Raw genomic sequence first — 19,929 nt, 5'->3', positions numbered from 1 at the left:
CTTTTTTTTTGATGGAGGGATGGTCATGGAGAAGCAGCTGAAGATGGTTGGGTTAAGGACACTAATCTGAGGAAGTCCTGCAGCTATGTCCTGTGACTGAGGTGATTGATTTCAAACAACCACAGCTATCTTCCTTTGTTTTAGATATGACTCCAACCAAAGGAGAGCTCCCACCCCAATTCCCACTGACTCCAGTTTTGCAAGGGCTCCTTGATGCCACACTGTCAAGTTCTGCCTTGATGTCAAGGACAGTCCTCGCCTCATATGTTCACCTCTAAATATGAAGGTTATAATGAGGGCCAGGAGCGGAATGACCCTAGCAGAACCCAAATTGAGCATCACTGAGCAAGTTATTGTTGAGTAAAAGCGGCTTCATAGCATTGCCGGCGACCAGTTAGCACTGTGCTGGCGATTGAGAATAGACTGATCGGGTAATTAACCGGGTTGCATTTCTCCTGCTTTTTGTGCACAGCCTCTTGTGTGCTGACTCTTCCATCATTGACAATGGGAATATTTGTGGAGCCTCTTCCTCTTAATTATCCACCATGATTCATGCCAAAGCATTAAAACATGGCGGAGAAGTACTATTGATGCAAATACATGACCTCTTTTCTATTATCTGGAGGGAGGAGAATATGTCAGGAGATCAGAAATGCTGTAATTGCACCCATTCTCGAGAAAGATGACAAGTTTGACTGCAGTATCTGCAGAGAAATTTTCCTGCTTTTCGCCACAGGGAGGGTCATCGCAAGAGTCCCCCTTAACATCCTTTTCCCTGAAGAGCTCCTTCCAGAGTCGCAATGTGGATTCCCCCCATTAAGGGGCACAGTGGATATAATCTTTATCGCAAGGTAACTACAAGAGAAATACAGGAACTACACCAACCCTAGTAAATAGCCTTCTTTGACCTCACAAAGGCCTTTAACGCTGTTGACCACATGGAATTATGGAGCATCCTACATTTTGGTGGCCTGCAAAAGTTTTGTCACCATTGTCCGTCTGCTCCATGATGACATGCAAGCTGTGACTCTGAACAGTGGATCCACCATAGTCTCAATTCACATTCAGATTGGGGGTTAAACAAGGATGTGGCATTGCACCCTAGTTGTCCTATCCTCTGTCATTGTACTACAGTATGCAGATGATGTTTGCATCAGTGCACACTCTGAGACTGAGCTCCAAGTTACGGTTAACACCTTCGCTGAGGCGTGCAAGAGCATAGCTCTTACGTTAAACATCCATTGACGAAGGTCCTCTTCCACACGTTACTGTCCCCTGCTTATCAAAATCCACAGTGAGACCTTGGACAAAATGAACCATTTTCCATTTGGGAACCTAATGTCCACAAGACAACATCAATGTCAATGTTCAACACTGCCTTAAATGAACCAGTGCAACCTTGGCTCACCTGATGAAGAAAGTGTTTGAAGACCAGAGCGTCAGACCTAGCACCAAGCTCATGGTCTATAGACTCATCCTCCTTTATCACTCAGACATGGACTCTGTACAGCAGGCACCTCAAAACCCTGAAGAAGTACAACCAACACTGCCTCCAAAAGATCCCGCAGATACGTTCATGGATAGGCACACTAGCATCAGTATTCTCGCTCAGGCCAGCATTGATGCATTGACCATGCTTGGTCAGTTCTGTTGGGCAGGCTACATCTTCTGCCTGCCTGACACAAGACTCCCAAATAAGTGCTGTACCCCAAGCTTCGACATGGCAGATGAGGTCCATGAGGGCACAGGAAATGCTACAAGGATGTTCTCAAAACCTCCTTGAAAGAGTGCAACATCTCCACCAATATCTGGGAATCCCTGACCCAAGACTGTCTGAAGTGGAGTTCAAGCATCCAGGAAGATCTGAACACTTCAATTTTGTTACCGAGAGCAAGTGAAACCAGATGTTGAGAGAGAAAGGAATGTGTGGCAACCTGGGCACCCTACCACCTCTCCTCCAACCACTGTCTGCCCCACCTGTGACATAGATTATAGGTCGTGCATTGAATCCCTCAGTCACCTGAGAACTCATTTTTAGTGTGGCAGGAAGTCACCTCAACTTCGAGGGATGGCCTAAGAGAAAGGAGAGGAGACCATTGATAATATACACACAACACAGAAACATCCCAGTTGGTCCAACCAATCTTTCCCTATATTTATGAGTTTGCTGAAGGAATTGAGGGCTATTATTTCCAATATTTCTTGATGACTCTTAAGTTAGTTGATGTAGTAAATAAGTAGAAGGGAGCAAAATGTTTTGAAGAGACTTTTGAAGATCAAATGTGTGGAAAAACAGGCAGATGGTGTTCAGTGTGGGGAAATGGTAGTTCATTAACTTTGATCTAGATCAAATAATTCTCAAAATGGTGAGATGGTGAGAAGCTGAGAATTGTGACGAAACATAGATTTAGCTGTCCACTAGAGAAATCTAGTGGACAGACAGGCACATAAAGTCATGAAGACTGCAAATTGAATGATGACTTTCATCTTGATGTGGATGGAAAGTAAAGGAGTGGAAGCTATATTTCAGTTACATAAAACTCAGATTAGGCATATCTGAGGTGTTTGGTTCTGGGCATTGTACCTCAAGAAGAATATAGTGACTTGGTGGGGTTGTCACAAAGCATTATTTTTGAAAATGTTTTTTCAACTTTCAACTCACTGAAACTGATCATATGCTTAAAACTGCAAGGCCACTTTCCAAGGTAAAGGTGGGAAACAAATAAATCACCCTGAAGTGAGTGTAAAGGGAGAGGCATTTCCTATAATCCTGACACCCATCGAAACACGTAATTTCTAGTTAAGAGACATTTAAAATTCATAGAACTAGATATTGAAAAAATAGCTGCTACAGCCAGATCCACTCAAAACTTCTTAGAAATTAACAATGACAACCTTCTGTGTAATTACCTTATTTCACATGATCTGAGATTGAATATCAGCAGACTGTTGGTGGGTTTGGGGGCTTGGGTGGTTATGACACTGCAGTCCTAATTACAGTTTCTGGTGGGAACTTTCCCTGGGATTTCTCATGTACACGCCCCCAATGTTGAACATATCTGTTGCCAGCCTGACTGAAAACTCACTCCAAAGGAGTTATAAAATCAACATTGAGCTCCTGGTTCGCATTGATCGATTGGGTGAGCAACTGTGTAGTGTGAAATTGCTCCTTCTTATTCCGATTGCTATTTGTAGCTTGGTGTAATATGTCCCGGATTATTCTGATTTAGGTTTGGATTTTCGATTTCCTTTCTACCACCTGTTCTGAAGGGTTTGCTAAAATTGGTTTTAATGTCTCTGTGCACAGTGAAGGTTCCTGCACATAATTTTATTCAGTAAAGAACTGACTTGTATGTACAAATCCTTGGTGAGGACAGCAGTGATGTGATGCCCTCCATGTTAGAATAATCCATCATCTGGTATTTCAGACTTGAGAAATGACCTCATAAGTGTGGTCCTAGAAGACTGGTGGAATATATGAAACTGTGCCGCTTTGTGAATTTCATATCTCTGGTGCAGTAGTCTGTGATGGGAGGGGCAGATTTCAAACATGTTCATAGCACCTGTTCATTGTCAATTACACTTGTATAAACACAGCGTCTGGCTGATAATAGAAAACAGATTTGAATTCTAATGCAGTGTTACTAGATTTGCAGTTGCTTCCCCTCTAAAATGTTTCTCATAAGATCTGCGATTTATTAAGGAAATGGCAAGTGTGACTAAGGATAATTTCTGTGTATGCATCTTGTTGCCGCCTCAATGTACTAAAAATACTTCCTTAGATATTAAATAAGTTTTATGTGACTTCCTCTTAAGACAACTGGGCTCCTTTCAAAACCTGGGTGTGCTGGGAACTTTTGGTGCTTGGAGGGGGGTTCTTGAGCAAGCAGGGTTTTATAAATATCTGACTTTATGTGAATTGAAGCCACTGATGGGTTTTTCTGATTAGCTGATGATCTAGTGAACAGCCACCTTGCAGATTTTATAGTGAACATAGTATTGTGTAAATTCTTCACAAGATGTGGCCATTTGTTGCTCATCCCTAATTGCCCTTGATTTAAATGCATGCTAGCCATTTGAGGGCAATGGGGCTGGAGTCATGTGAGGACCAGACCAAGTAAGGATGACATTTCCTTCATTGGTGCACTAGATGGGTTTTTACAATAATAGTGTCATGGTCACCATTACTGACCCTAGTTTTCAGTTCCATACTTTGTTAACTGATTGAATTTACATTCCATATCGCAGGATTCAAACTCGTGTCCCCAGAGCATTAGCCTTGGCCTCTGGATGACTGGTCCAGTGACACCACAGCTCCATCTCCCTGTGGGCATAGTTGACAAGGCTGGCAATTATTGCTCATCCCTATTTGTCTAAGGTTACTGGTGGTGGACTCCTTTATTAAACAGCTGTAAATCCTTTGTCGCGGTTTGATATAATTGAGTGGCTTGCTATGCCACTTCAAACAGCATTTAAGTGTCTGCTTTCTATGTGATTTTTTCACACACAGAATATGGTGCCAGTTGTGTGAAAATATTTGATGTGAACCTCCACCTTGCTGCTTCAAAAGCACTGAACTGCAGCCGCTACGGAAATAAAAATAGATAGTGCTGGAAAATCTCTGCAGGTCTAGCAGCATCTGTGAAGACAGAAACAGTTGAAGTTTCGAGTCCAATATAACTCTTCTTTGTGTTCTGCATAAGTCATTAGGCTGAATTCCTGTGTACCTTCTTGGGTGAACAGAAAAAAATCCCATGGCAATATTTCAGAGAAGAATGGAGGCGTTCTTTGTGGTGTCCTGGGTAATACTTAACCCTCAAAGTAACATCACAAGGCAGATTTGTTTGTGGCTTTCAAAAGAGGATTGGATAAACAATTGAATGGAAAAAATTTGCAGGTCTTAGGGGAAAGAGAGAAGGGGGATAGAATGAGCTAAATTGTTCTTGGAGAGAGCTAGCAAACTTAACAATGCAAACAGCCTCTTTCTGTAATGGTTTCAACGAGGCACATGAGGTTGACCTCTTGAAGTATGAGCTTGAGGCCACAGTTATCTGCTCAGTTAGGGAGCCACACCTGTGTATAAATATTGGAGTCTGACTTTGTACCTGAAGCATTCTTCAGATTGGAGTAGAGTTTGTAAATAAAGAGAATCTGGTGAGGGGACACCAGCCTTGAGGAGCTATTTCACACCTGTGATGTAACCATTTTCTGGCTTTAATATTTAGCCACACTCTTATTACTCTTTGTATGATCTGGCTGGTATGCACTTTGGTTGCTGCATTTCCAAAGCAGTGACTACACTGTTTTTGACTGTGAATCGCTTTGAGACATTCTGAGATTGTGAGAGGTGCTATCTAAAGACAAGTTGGTGATCGTACTGACTGGTAACTCGGGGCTGGGATATAGAATTCCATGGCTGTCACGATGCCTGTGAGGAAAACCGTAAGCCAAAACAACCAAATTTACTGAACAATTCCCAAATGAAGGAATTACCAACAAGATTTCTCTTTTTGTAGCTTTTGAATCAATGTAAATTAAATATAAATTAACAGGCAAGTCGTGTTTCAAATGAGAAGGTAAATTTCTCTTTGAGTAATTGATACAACAAAGCTATGTCTTACAAAACCTCATGCAACTGCACCATGCTCTACAGACTTGTGGCACCATATGCATTTTTAAGGTTCTTTAATTTGACCTCTGGTGCCTTCAATCTCTTACTTTCTCACTTAATCAATTCACCCTCGCCTTGTGTTCTATCCAATGTCCTTGGAAATGGTTGCCATCTGAATGGCACACTCCTTCCTGCACAGCAGTCTCGATGGCACTGATTCTCCAGAAAATTTTACCCTTTTAACTAACTTTACTAAGCAGTATGGGATGCTGGCCTTCATAGCGAGGGGGATTGAATATAAAAGTAGGGAGGTCTTGCTGCAACTGTACAGGGCACTGGTGAGGCCGCAGCTGGAGTACTGTGTGCAGTTTTGGTCGCCGCACTTACGCAAGGATACTGGGATCTTGGGTTCATGTCACACTATCTGTAACCCCCGTGACTTGCCCGTGCTTGCAAAATCTCACTAACTGTCTTGTCTGGAGACAATACACATCTTTTTAAACTGTGCTTAACGCTCTGTCCACTCACATTGTCTGTATCTTTGAGACTTGATTACCTGTAAAGACTCGCATTCCAATCATTATTTTGTAAATTGAGTTTGTGTCTTTATATGCCCTGTTTGTGAATAAACTCCCACTCACCTGACGAAGGGGCAGCAAGCATTCCGAAAGTTAGTGGCTTTTGCTACCAAATAAACCAGTTGGACTTTAACCTGGTGTTGTGAGACGTCTTACTGTGTTTACCCCAGTCCAACGCTGGCGTCTCCACACCATTATTTTGCCTCCGTGGTCATATTCCTGTAGGAAGTAGAGGGTGTTCTTCTGTTGAGGCAGCACAGTCAAACCCAGTTCTGTCCTCAACCAGCTAATACATGTTCCAGTAATTGATAGTGGATGATGATCAAGACTGGGAACCCTGCGCGTTCAAGCTTGAGGATGCTGTACCCCAGCTAACATGAGATAACTGAAGACAATCCCAAGGTTGAACCTGGGAGTTTCTTGATCTGTAGAATTTGTTCGTAGGAATGCTGGGCCTTTGAGATTTTTATTTGAGCTTTGTTTTCAGATATTTGAATTATCTTGTTAATCTTAACTGAAATGCACAGACTTTGGGGAGGTTAAAATTTCCAAATTGAAGATTTTGTTTTTGATTTGATTTATTATTGTCACATTAGTATACAGTGAAAAATATTGCTTCTTGCACACTATACAGAGAAGGCATACCATACATAGAGAGGGAAAGGAGAGAGTGTAGTGTCATAGCTAGGGTGTAAAGAAAGATCAACTTAATGTGAGGTAAGTCCATTCAAAGGTCTGATGGTGAATAAAGTTTTAGGAGCGTGGAATGAGAGTAAAAGATAGAATTAGAAGGTACGCTGGGCACAGATTGCAAGAAGTTGCCTGACTCTGGTACCAGCTTGGATACTCAAAGCAAAAAATTAATGGCTAAATTAAGATGTGTTATTGATCAGTATATAACTTTTAAATATTTAATGCATTGGTGATCTTATTTTGACTCCATAGTGGACATAGGAATGAAATAAATAAAAGATTATTTTAAATTGGCTGTTTCATATTTGAGTTTTGTTTTTGTTTATTTGTAGTTAAAGTTTTGAATTTTTAAAATATCAGCCAATCAAGAGAGTGGCATCTGAAGATTTGATGTATATAATTGAAGTTTAAGATGTACGTGTGTATATAACGTGAGGCAAAGTTGGACCAGGTAATGCAACTAATTCATTTCCTAGTTTAAAGTCATACATTCTGCTCTTGTTCTATTTTATGTGATTTTATGTTACAATTAAATAATGAAGTTTGCATTAGTTTGAAAGGTGGTTAGAGTGTGGTGATTGTGGTACAGGCTGAGGGACTGGGAGAACAAAACTGAAGTGACGATCACCGGTGAGAGGTTTCAACTGTAGTGAGGCCTGTTTACGTCAGTAGTTTTCATTTTAAAACAGGAATTTATAATGGAGAAAAGTACACAAAAGAAGTGTCATAAATGTTGCACAACAAGTAAGAGTTTACAGACAGGAGCTGAACACAGATGGAGGATTTTTAGCATTGTAAAGTAGAACGTTAAACATCGACTTTCTACAGAGGGAGCTGTACAAGTTCAAGTTGCATATTTTGTTTACTTTATGGCACAGCACACTTGATCTGCATTTTTTAAAAATCAGAGTAAGTTTACAAACATACCATAATATAATATACAGATAATATAAAGAACAAAAAGATGACTGTGGATTTAGAACAGTATTTCATTTTGGGTTTCTGGAAATACAGTGAGATGGCTTATGCTTTGCTGAGCTCTGAGAAGTTGAAAAGTTGCCTGTTGACTCCCTGCATTGTTTCCAGTTAAATATTTTAAATGACAGAGAATGCATTAATTTTGCTACTACAAATAATTGAATATTGGAAGTGACATGCATTAACCCTCTGAAGGAGGATTGAAGGGCCCTCCCAAGTCTTACTTCATTAAATTTTTCTTGAAAATAAACTGTAGATATCCATTATTTCTAGTCACCGAATCTTGAGATAACTGTATATTCACAACTGTTGTTTAACCTTGTAACTGGGTTTAAAGATGGTATGTACCACTGTATACATTTTCTTGCACTATCTGTGTGAGGGCAGCACAGTGTTTAGCCCTGCTGCCTCACAGCACCATGCATCTGGGTTCACTTCTGGTCTTGGATGACTATGTGGAGTTTGCACGTTCTCCCCATGTCTGTGTGAGTCCCTCCAGGTGCTCTGCTTTCCTCCCATGGTCCAAAAATGCACAGATTAGGTGGACTGGCTTTGATAAATTAGAATTATAGAATCCCTACAGTGCAGAAGAAGGCCATTCAGCCTACTGAGTCTGCACCGACCCACAATCCTACCCAGACCTTATTCCTGTAACCCACATATTTACCCTGCTAATTCCTCACACTAGGATCAATTTATCATGGCCAATCAACCTAACCCGCACATCTGTGGGAGGAAACTGGAACACCTGGAGGCACAGGGAGAATGTGCAAACTCCACATAGACAGTGACCCAAGGCCGGAATTGAACCTGGGTCCCTAGCGCTGTGAAGCAGCAGTGCTAACCACTGTGCCACCGTACTGACCCCCCCCCTTACCTCTAAGTGTCCCAAGCTGTGTAGGTTAGGGGGATTAGCAAAGATGTGGGTTTACAGGGATAAGGGTAAGACACACTGTCAGAGAGTCGGTGCAGACTCAATAGGCTGAAAGGCTTCCTCCTGCACTGTAGGGATTCTGTGAACCTTGGGAAAGTCATTTACATCAAAGCTATTATTGATATTTCAACAAATTTCCTGATCTGCTGTCCTGCTGGATTGAACAAAGTGCATTTGTGTTAAGCGCATCTAATCAAGTTCCTGAATTTCAGTGCTGTGAAAATGCAGTTCCTGAGCAGCCTCTGCTTTTGAGTAATTGGTCTATTGTGGCTTTTAACTGTGCACAGACATCCAATATAAAATTCTACACAGGAGGTACTTTTGATTTGGTGCAGTATGTATCTGAATTGGAATGAAACTGGGTGTGATTTTGAACAATTTTGCAATGATGGAATATTGTTAAAAATCAGTATTTTTATTTGAAAAATAGAATTTTATACCAGTATTTGCTGGAAGAATTGAGTGCTTTTGATCAAAGCAATCCAGCTTACAAATAACCACATTGACACAGAGTAAAGTTATCGATGCCAAAATATACGACCATGTTAGATTTCCTTAAACACAGAGTGGGGGAGTTTGAATCATTTTTTCTCATTTGTTAATATCTGACAGCCATTTTAGATTCCTGTTTTCCTCCTTTACGAGTAGTAAGGCAAAACTGCTATGAAAACTTCATCCATTTCAAACAAAAATAATTTAATGTGCCACAGTCACTTTGTGAAGTTAACGTGCATGGTCTATTCCCAAAGTTGTTTAAGCTGCACAAAACTCTCCAGGACCATTTCATTTCAGCTGCTTGATTTAAATTGATGGATTTATAAATATCAATGGATATATAAATGTTTATATGCAACAATGGACTGCATATCATTGGGAGTATTTTGATCAGAGAAAACTGTTGTATGTGATTTTAGATATTGAATAAATCTGCAAAATATCAATGTTGTTTGAAGGAACAGGAGCCAGCAATTCAAACACTTCTTTTGCACATGTAATATTACAAATTGATGCAAAATGTTTTGGTGCAGGCATTTTAAAAGTAGAACCAGAATAATTTTGGTGTCAGGATGCACACTCTGGCTCTCTGTGTAATATGTAGTGAAGTTTTCTCAAATGGACCATGGAGCAATCATTTTCCACAATTACTTTTTACTCTCATCTAGTCACGCAGAAATAAGAAAAATATTTTCTGCCTTTGATGACACATTTCCAATCAATTGAAATCTGCCTAATGTTACATCCCTGATGACACCTATATCAGCAATTGTAGTATAAATGTAAAGCTACTATTAACAGTGCGAGTTTGGAGTGCTTTGACCGTTTCAAAAGAATTTAAGTAGTTTCATTTGGACTGCAGCTGTTTCACTTTTTACTTGCAAAATGAAGTACACATCACACTCTGTTCGGAATCATTACTGTGGAAGGTGAAGTCGACTGTTGCATTCACATTGCTGATCACTTTGCTTCTGGTTAAAGGACTTGTTGAAATCAGCTTAATTTATACTGTGACAGTTTTAAACTTGTGGTTTATGGCTTACGGACCTTCCCTAAAGTGGCACTGTCAGCAGTGGATTAGTTGTCGCAATCAGTGTGAACAGTCATGGGTTCATGCGCTACTCTGAAAACTGGAACACAAAATCCTGGTTGACTGTCCCAATACCATAAGGAGGAAGTGCTGTATTGTTTGTAGGGACAGTCTTTCAGATGGAATGTGAAATTGAGACCCTGCCTTCCTCTGGAGGTGGATGTGAATGATCCCATGGCACTATTAAAAGAACTTGCAGAGGCATTCTTCCTGCTGTTGTGACCAAAATTTTTCTGCAACCAACATTGCGACAGTAGAGCATATGGGCAGCACCTCAGTGCTGTTTGTGGAATATTGCTATATGGAAATTAGTTGCTAACTTTACTACATTACAACAGCAATATTTTGAATGTATTTAATTATCTGTGAAGCGCTTTACAATATCCTAAGTTATGATGGGTGCGATATGCTTGCAATTTCTTCTAGGAGTGGGGTGGAAAGGAATCCCTATTTCTTACCTATATGTGGACATACCAAGTAAACAGTGCAGCCAGAATCGATGTCAGACTCCTTTTGACAGAGATGTCACTGTCACTGGTGGCAATGGTATGGGCAGCCTCCTCTACACTGCATAGCAGTGTTTGATTTACATCACTACTGAAATTGGAATTTCATTGATAAAGCTAAGGTACCAGCTAAGGAGACTTAGTGGACTCATCAGAGGGCTGAACTACCAGGGATGCTGTAAGTCCTGTTATAAAGTAATGTTAGCAGCATTTCATCAGACTCTCTGATAGACTCCCAATTCTCAGAACATAACATAGCATTGAAATAGTTATTGAAAATAAATTGCGGGACCCTTGTATGAATCACACCTGCCTTAACTAACCTTGGCACTCTTAATCATGTTAATTTTCACTAATGAAAGCATAATGTAGATAAATACTGAAATGTTTCAAAATTAGTTTTAAAGAGAAGGCTTCTGAAGACATATTATCCAGGATCACTATGTGCTGTACATAAACGTAGTCCATAATGATTGCTCAATAACTGATCCTAGGGGATGGACCCCAATACCACAACAGAAATATTTTGACCATTTAATGAATTAAGAACTGATTGGTTCTCAAGATTGTTGAATGCCATGAATTTGACAAATCTCCATTCATCAGCAACATTTCTCATAACTGTTCTCTAAACTTATTTTAGTATTTCGTCAATTTTTAATACTCATTTTTGGATCATTTTTATGCTCATTAATATGAGAGCTTTTGAAGCTATAAACAAGATCGTTATCTACATTTTCGCCAGTGTCAGCAGCAAGCAAGGTAGGGCCTAAAGTAGGCTGGGTAGAGAGTAAACCTCAAGTGCTCTGTTCTAGCATTAAATCTTCACACTGGCCTTTTTCTTAATTTGACTGAAAGTAATATTCTTAGAAACGGCTTGTAATCATCGCAAATTCTTGTGGTTTACACTTTCTAATAGGTAATAGAATCAGGAAAGCCATTTTACAGCTGTGTTGTGTGAGGACAGAGTGTAAGAAAACTGTAATTCATACTCATGGGGTGAAGTCTATAGAATTTATAAATGTAATTAATTGATATAAATACCTTTAAAAGTTATTACTTAGATAGCACTTTGTTTTGGGAATCTTTTGGTTTTTTTGATGGAGGAGTTTTCAGTTTGTGAAGAAGAATCCACTTCAATACAAGTTGAATAAGGTAAATGATATGGTTCTGATCACAATGGAATGTACCCATGTAATTGATTTCTGGTTTAATGTTTATTATTTCAAATCCAGTTTCACAAATGGTAACTTGTTTAGAAGTTTAGAGTCATAGAGGTTTACAGCTTGGAAACAGGGCCTATGGCCCAATCCATCCACGCCGCCCTTTTTTTTTAAAACTCCTAAGCTAATCGCAATTGCCTGCATTTGGCCCATATCCCTCTATACCCATTGTACCCATGTAACTATCTAAATGCTTTTTAAAAGACAAAATTGTACCGGCCTCTACTACTACCTCTGGCAGCTTGTTCCGGACACTCATAAGAACATAACATAAGAAATAGGAGCAGGAGTAGGCCATCTAGCCCTTCAAGCCTGCCCTGCCATTCAATAAGATCATGGCTGATCTGTCGTGGCTCAGTTCCACCTTCCCGCCCTCTCCCCATAACCCTTAATCCCCTCTCTTATCAAAAACCCATCAACCCGCGTCTTAAAAATATTTAGCGAGGCAGCCTCCACCACTTCAACGGGCAGAGAATTCCAGAGATTCACCACCCTTTGAGTGAAGAAGTTCCTCCTCAACTCCGTTCTAAAACGCCCCCCCTTTATCTTGAGGCTGTGCCCCCTAGTCCTACCGTCTTTTTTGAGCGGGAAGAGTCTCTCCACCTCTATCCTATCCATCCCATTCATCATCTTATATGTCTCAATGAGATCTCCCCTCATTCTTCTAAACTCCAACGAGTACAAGCCTAGTTTATTCAGCCTCTCCTCATAGCTCAACCCCCTCAACTCCGGTATCAGCCTAGTAAACCTCCTCTGCACTCCCTTCAAGGCCAAAATATCTTTGCGCAGGTGCGGCGCCCAAAACTGCACACAGTACTCCAGCTGCGGCCTCACCAATGCCCTATACAGCTGCAGCAAGACCTCCCTACTTTTATATTCAATCCCCCTCACTATGAAGGCCAGCATCCCGTTCGCCTTCCTGACCACCTGCTGCACCTGCAAGCTGGGTTTTTGCGACTCATGCACTCACCGCCCTCTTGTGTGAAAAAATTGCCGCTCTGGACACTTTTATATCTCTCCCCTCTCATCTTAAACCTATGCCCTCTAGTTTTAGACTCCCCTACCTTTGGGAAGAGATATTGACGATCTAGCTAATCTGTGCCCCTCATTATTTTATAAACCTCTATAAGATCATCCCTCAGCCTCTTACTCTCCAGAGGAAAAATGTCCCAGTCTATTCAGCCTCTCCTTATAACTCGATCCATCAGGTCCCGGTATGTTTGATGTAAACTTCTCTCTTCTCCTCCATTCTTCTGACTAGTTTCTTATTCAGTATCTCATCTATCCATCCACTTCACAATCAGTGGAGGTCCTTTGTCTGTGTTAGCTGTTCACTGAGAAAGTAACCTCTCTACCTTGCTGCATTTTCAAAACTCTCCTCTATTCTCATCCCTTTGCTCTTTTTTAAATACAGCTTAATGACTGTTTTTTGTGTCTGTTTCTCTTTAGTGAACTTTCTTACAGGGAGTTAAGGAAGATGCATTTTTTTTGGGCAGTGCTGCACAGGATAAGCTGTTCGTGATATTTGTTCTCTGCAGATTCAATGATCTGCCTGTGGTCATTTGGAAGAGTGTAAAACAGGCCATAGATGGTGAATTTGGGATAAGCAGTGTTTTGCACAAACCATTGATTTTAAGTAAGACAAGGTTGAAGCAATTGCAACAACCTTCAGCCAGAACTGTCGGGTGACTGATCCATCGCCACCTCCTCCAGAAATCCCCAGCATTAGAGATGCCAGTTTTCAGCCAATTTGATTTACTCCATGTGATATTAGGCAGTGGTTGAAGGCACTTAACACTGCAAAAGCAATGGGCCCTGACAATGTTCCAGCAATCGTGCTGCAGAGCTTGCCATACCCTTGGCCAGGATGTTCCAGTACAGCTACAACATTGGATTCTATGTTTGGTTTCCTTCAGGGCCAATCAGGCCCTGACCATTTCCACCCTTGATTCAAATATGGATAGAAGTTCTGATCCAAGGGTAAGGTGAGATCAGCTGCCGTTGACATCAAAGCACTAAGCGGGGCATCAAGGAAGCCTAGCAATACTGAAGTCAGTGGGAATCGGGGGTGGGGGGGGGGGTTGATATTCTCCACTGAATTGTACTTAGTACAAAGGAAGATGGTTGAATTGGAGATCATTCAGTGTTAGTTCCAGGATATCACTGCAGGAGTTTCTCAGGAGCATGTCCTAGGCCCAGGCATTTTCAGCTGCTTCAGCAATGACCTTTCTTCCACAATATAATCAGAAATTTGAATATTCTCTGATGATTGTACAATGTTCAGCACCATTTGTGACTCCATCATTGAAGCAATCCAAGCCCAAATGCAACAAGACCTGGACAGTGTTGGACCTGGCTTGGACTGACATTCATGCCAGGTAGCAAGTGCCAAGCAATACTATCTCCAATATGGGAGAATCTAACCATCACCCCCCTTGACATTCAGTGGCATTACCATTGCTGAGTCCCCACTATCAACATCCTGGGAATTACCATGAATTAACTAAACTGGACTAGCCATATAAATAATGTAGCTACAAGAGCAGGTCAGAAGCTAGGAATCCTGTGGTGAGTAATTCATCTCCTGTCTCCCCAAACCCTGTTCACCATCTACAAGGCACAAGTCAGGAGTAGGATGGAATACTCTCCACCGTATGGATGAATGCAGCTCCAGCATTAATCAAGGAGCCCAATACCATCCAGGATGAAACAGCCTGCTTGAATAGTACCCCATCTGCAAACATTTACTCCCTGTAACACTGATGCACAGTGGCAGCCATGTGTACTATCTACAAGATGTGCTGCAAGAACTCACCAAGGCTCTTTAGGCATCATCTTCCAACTCATGACCTCTGCCACCTAGGCCAAGGGCATCAGATGAATGGGAATATCACCACCTGGAAGTTCCCCTCCTAGCCACTCACCATGCTGACCTAGAAATATATTGCCGTTCCTTCACTGTCACTGAATCAAAACTCTGGAACTAGCTGTGTAGCAGCAGTGTGAATGCTTTCTCCTATTGTCTCTCATTGCTTGGTGCTAACAGTTAGCAGCTCTGCAGAAAGGTGAGAAAACCAGCAAGCCTCTTCAATTCATACTATTCTTGGAACCCGCTTCAAAATGAACAATGTGACAGTTTTATGTGCTAAAAGATTCCTTTGTTTTCTAGATCTGTGCAATGTGTTTGAAACTTTACTGAGAACCACATGCTGTAATTTGCACATTCCAATGTATGGGGTCGGTTTCCACTGCCTCCTTTTAATCCTGCAATTGGCTTCCTGAATAGAATTGTGGGGGGGAATTCCCTAGCCTCCCAGCTGCCTGCTTCTCACTAGTGGGAGGTGGTGTGCCATTTGCTAGCGGTGGGATTCTCTGGTCTTGCTGCTGCCAATGGGATTTCCCATTGATGTCACTCCACGCTGCCGCAAAATTCACAGAAGGTAGTGAGCTGCTAGTGTGACCGGAGAATGCTGCCAGCATTAATAACCAGAGAATTCCCCCTGTATTCTTTCTCCCAAACGTAACTTCTGTAAGAAGGCTTTTTGTCTCAGATCTCAAGATAATTAAGAAAGGTGTTCAAAAACTTTTAGAAGTTTCAGAATCTTTTGAATTGACTGATTTTTAAGAACTTACAATGATACAGAAATTAGAGCACAAACTGGTCGTTTTTGATTTTTTTTTTTCAGATCTTATTTCCAATTTGATGATTAAAGTTTGATTTCTGGATGTACTTTTTTGGGGTAAATCCTGTAATTTTATTTAATCTCCGGTCTGCTCACAAGAGGGAAACACGATTTTAAGGTATTGCAACTACTCTCCAAATCAGAATGGTTAGAGTTCCACTGCTGCCACATAGTGACATACGATTCCTAAAGCCCTTCAAGTTAAGACACTTGTTTGAGAAAAAAGACCTTTAGGGAGTAAACTTGAGGCTGCCTTTTAAGTCTGGAGGTGAATTGTAAATGATTGGTTTATGAAAATTCTATTCAAAAAAAACCCTTATCCCTTGTGTTGACCAATCTGTAAATGTAATTTTGCTGCTGCCAGTCCTCTTAAATGTAATAAACCTGGAACCAGGTTTGATAGTGAAGATCCTGAGCAACTGGCCACTCAAAGATACTGAGGTTGCATATTGGTCGCAAGATTTGAAATCTGCTTCAGGACCAGTAATAGAAAGCACTTACATCTCTAAAAATCAGTACGGAAGGAGGCCATTTGGCCCATCGAGTCTGCACCGACTCTCCAACAGAGCATCCTACCCAGGACCTATCTCTGTTACCCCATGCGTTTACTCCATTAATCCCCCTAACCTACACATCTTTGGAGTGTGGGAAATCAGAGCACCTGGAGGAAATTCACACTGACACGGGAGAATGTACAAACTCCACATACAGTCACCCAAGGCCGGATTTGAATCCAGGTCCCTGGTGAGGCAGCAGTGCTACCTACTATGTCACCGTGCCATCTATTTGTATAGTATCTTTCACAACCTCAGGAAGGAAGCCAATTTGGCACTTTTGGGAAAAGGTCACTGTTTTAATCTAGGAAATGTGACAATTTGTACACAACAAGGTCACATTCAGTACTTAAATAAATAACCAGTGAATGTGTTTTAGTGGTTGATGTGATTGGCTAAAGTACCCTGGAGGACTTTGAATAGGGACTGCAGCACTTTTTCTGTCCATCAGAAAAGTCAGTTGGATTCTTGGTTTAACCTCTCTGTGAGTGAAGTCACTCTGGACTTTGAGCTGAGGAGTTTGAATTCACCACCTTCTGATGCAGAGATGAATGTACTACCACAGAGCCAAAGGTGACAAGCCTGAAAACAGTACTCAGTGTTGGTCAGGGAGAGTGCAACAATTATTTTAATTAGAGAATTCCACATATTATTGATTATTTCACTACTTTTCAGTGCTGCTTTGTTCTATTTCGTCATCCTATAGCTAGCCTATAGATGATGAATATTCACGCTGTTTAGCCTGAAAGAATGACTGATTTATAATCACTACGAAACTGTGGATATCAAGGAAATCAAACAACAGCCAAATGTGACTTTGATAGCAGTACAATTGTAAAGTGATTTGCTCTGAATAGAACCTGCTGGGTTGCTGTACAATACCATAGAGCATTGTTATTGTGCATACTCTTCATTCTTTTGGCTGAGAAACCGAAAACAGTGGTGAACATACGATGACAATAAAGGGAAAGCAACATACCTTAGCTTAAAAATGTGGATTCTGTTTATTAAGCCACCTCTGGTACATCTGGTGTTCATTTATGGGATGCTGAGCAGCTGTAAGGTTAACTGTGCAACAAAGGAATGAGAGCAATGGTAACCTAATTAAAGGCTAGTAACATTCTAATGTGTCTGTTCCGTTTTTCAGAAGAGGTTTCTTGAGAAGTGGTCGATTTCAACATTGTTAAGTTGTGAAGTTGAAATACCATAATATTTTTGCTCCATAAATTTGCATGATGGCCTACATGCTAGTGCACTGAATTTAACTAAGATGCACTATAAATGAGTGACGTTTTTAGCTACCAAGATGAAGGTTTGACTCGTAAGACATGGTTTTACTGCCATAAGTCCTCTCACCCCGTGATTGATTTTATTATTTCCTTCTGCGATTCAAAAGTGAAAGTATTTGGTAATTCTTAAAATATTTAATTTGAAAATCTGAGAAATATTTCTCATTCTACTGCTGGTGACTATTCCTTGCCTGCTTGGTCAATTTGCCAATGGGTGAATTTGGAGTGAGTGTTTACATCCTGGTTACAACTAAATGGGATAGATTCATAATATATCTACCAGCTCAAGACTGGGCCACCATGAGGTTCTGTGGGCATCTGCAGCAGCAAAATTGTACTCAACCACAATCTGTGTAACCTCCTAGTATTTCCCCAGTCTACAATTCTACCAAGTTAAAGGAGCAACCCTGGTTCAATGAAGTATGCCAGTATGTTGGTATGCCAGGCCCCAATGTAAGGCATACCTAAAAATGAGGTGAAGCTACAACACAGGACTACTTGCAGACAAACAGTACATGCACTACCAGTGGATCAGATCCAAGCTCTGCCATCCTGCCACATCAATTGTGAATGAAGTTAGACAATTAAACAATACATTAGAGATGGGGGCTCCACAAATATTCTCACCCTCAATAACAGGAAAGCCAACACACCAGTGTAAGAGATAAGGCTGAAGCATTTGCAACAATTTTCAGACAGAGGTGTCAAGTGAAAAGTCCACCTCAGCCTCCTCCAGAGGGCTCCACTATTACAGATGCCAATCTTCAGCCAATTTAACGTATCCCATGTGATAACAGGAAACAGCTGAAGGCACTGGATTCTGCAAAGGCTGTGGGCCCTGACAATAATACTGAGGACTTGTGCTCCAGGACTTGCTGCATCCCTAGCCAAGCCGTTCCAATACAGATGCAACATTGGCATCTACCTGGCCATGTGGACAATTGCCCAGTTATGTCCTGTACACAAAAAGCAGGACAAATGCAATCTAGCCAATTCCCGTCATATCAGCCGTCTCTTGATCATCAGCAAAATTATGGAAGGTGTTGCCAACAGTGCTATCAAGTGGCATTTGCAAAGTGACAACCTACCGACTCTCACTCAGTTTGGATTCCTTCAGGATCACACGTTTCCTGACCTTGACATCAATTTGATTCATACATGGAGACAAAAGAGCTGAAATCAGGAGGTGAGGTGCGAGCAACTGTCCTTTGTATCAAGACAGCATTTGACCAAGTGTGGCACCAGAGACCCTAGCAAAAATTGCATCAATGGGAATCAGGAGGAAAACTCGCCACTGGTTGGAGTCATGCTTAGCGCAAAGGAAAATGGGTGTGGTTGTTGGACATCAATCATCTCAATTCCAAGATATCATTTCAGGAGTTCTACAGAGGAGAGTTGAGGCCCAACCATCTTCTGCTGCTTCATCGATGATCTTCATTCCATTATAAGGTCAGAAGTGAGGATGTTCGCCAATGATTGCACAATGTTCAGTGCCATTCACGACTCCTCAGATACTGAAACAACCCATGTCCAAACGCAACAAGACCTGGACAATATCCAGGCTTGGACTGACAAATGGCAAGTAACATTTGTGCCAGACAGTCACCATCTCAAATAAGTGAGAATGAAACAGTTGCCCCTTGACTTTCAATCGCATTACCATCACTGAATACCTCACTGCCAACATCCTGGGGGTTACCATTGACCAAAAACTGAACTGGGGGCTAGCGTTATAATATTGTGGCTATAAGAGTGGGGCAGAGGCTTGACATCTTGCAGTAATTAACTCAACTCCTGATTCCCCAAAACCTGTCCACTGGCTACACAAGTGCAATGGAATACTCTCCATTTAGCTGGATGAGTTCAGTTATAACAACACTTAAGAAGCTTGAAACTATCTGGGACAGAGCTTGATTGACATCTCATCCAGAAGCATGCACTTCTTCCATCAAGAACATCAGTGGTAGCAGTGTGTATCATCTACAAGATACTCTGCAGCAGCACACCAATGCAGCAACGTCCAAAACTCTGGTTACTAATATCTTGTAGATAAAAGCCAGTAGATACATGGGAATATCAACATATGGAAGTATCCTTCCAAGCCATGGAGCATCCTAACTTGGAAATGTGTTACCATTCCTTCACTGTCATTTTGGTCAATATCCTGGAGAACTCTCCCTAACAGCACTGTGGGTATACCTACACAACATGGATGGCGGAAGTTCAAGAAGGCAGCTCACCACCACCTTCTTGAGGGATGGGCAATAAATGGTCAGGCCACAACACCCACATCCC

The 19,929-nt window shown here is 41.3% G+C and overlaps 1 protein-coding gene across 9 annotated transcripts in view; it reads left to right on the top strand.

The window, feature by feature from the left end:
* The window catches only part of eps15l1a (epidermal growth factor receptor pathway substrate 15-like 1a), a 380,478-nt gene that overhangs the window by 215,150 nt on the left and 145,399 nt on the right, over window positions 1–19,929 (top strand). The gene's annotated exons all lie outside the window — the stretch shown is intronic.

This window comes from Carcharhinus amblyrhynchos, chromosome 26 (genome assembly GCF_965287045.1).
Source record: "Carcharhinus amblyrhynchos chromosome 26, sCarAmb.v2.hapA, whole genome shotgun sequence".
In the NCBI taxonomy this organism is placed as follows: domain Eukaryota; kingdom Metazoa; phylum Chordata; class Chondrichthyes; order Carcharhiniformes; family Carcharhinidae; genus Carcharhinus; species Carcharhinus amblyrhynchos.
The sequence above is the reverse complement of the archived record's forward strand: the minus strand, read 5'-3'. Positions and strand labels throughout refer to the sequence as shown.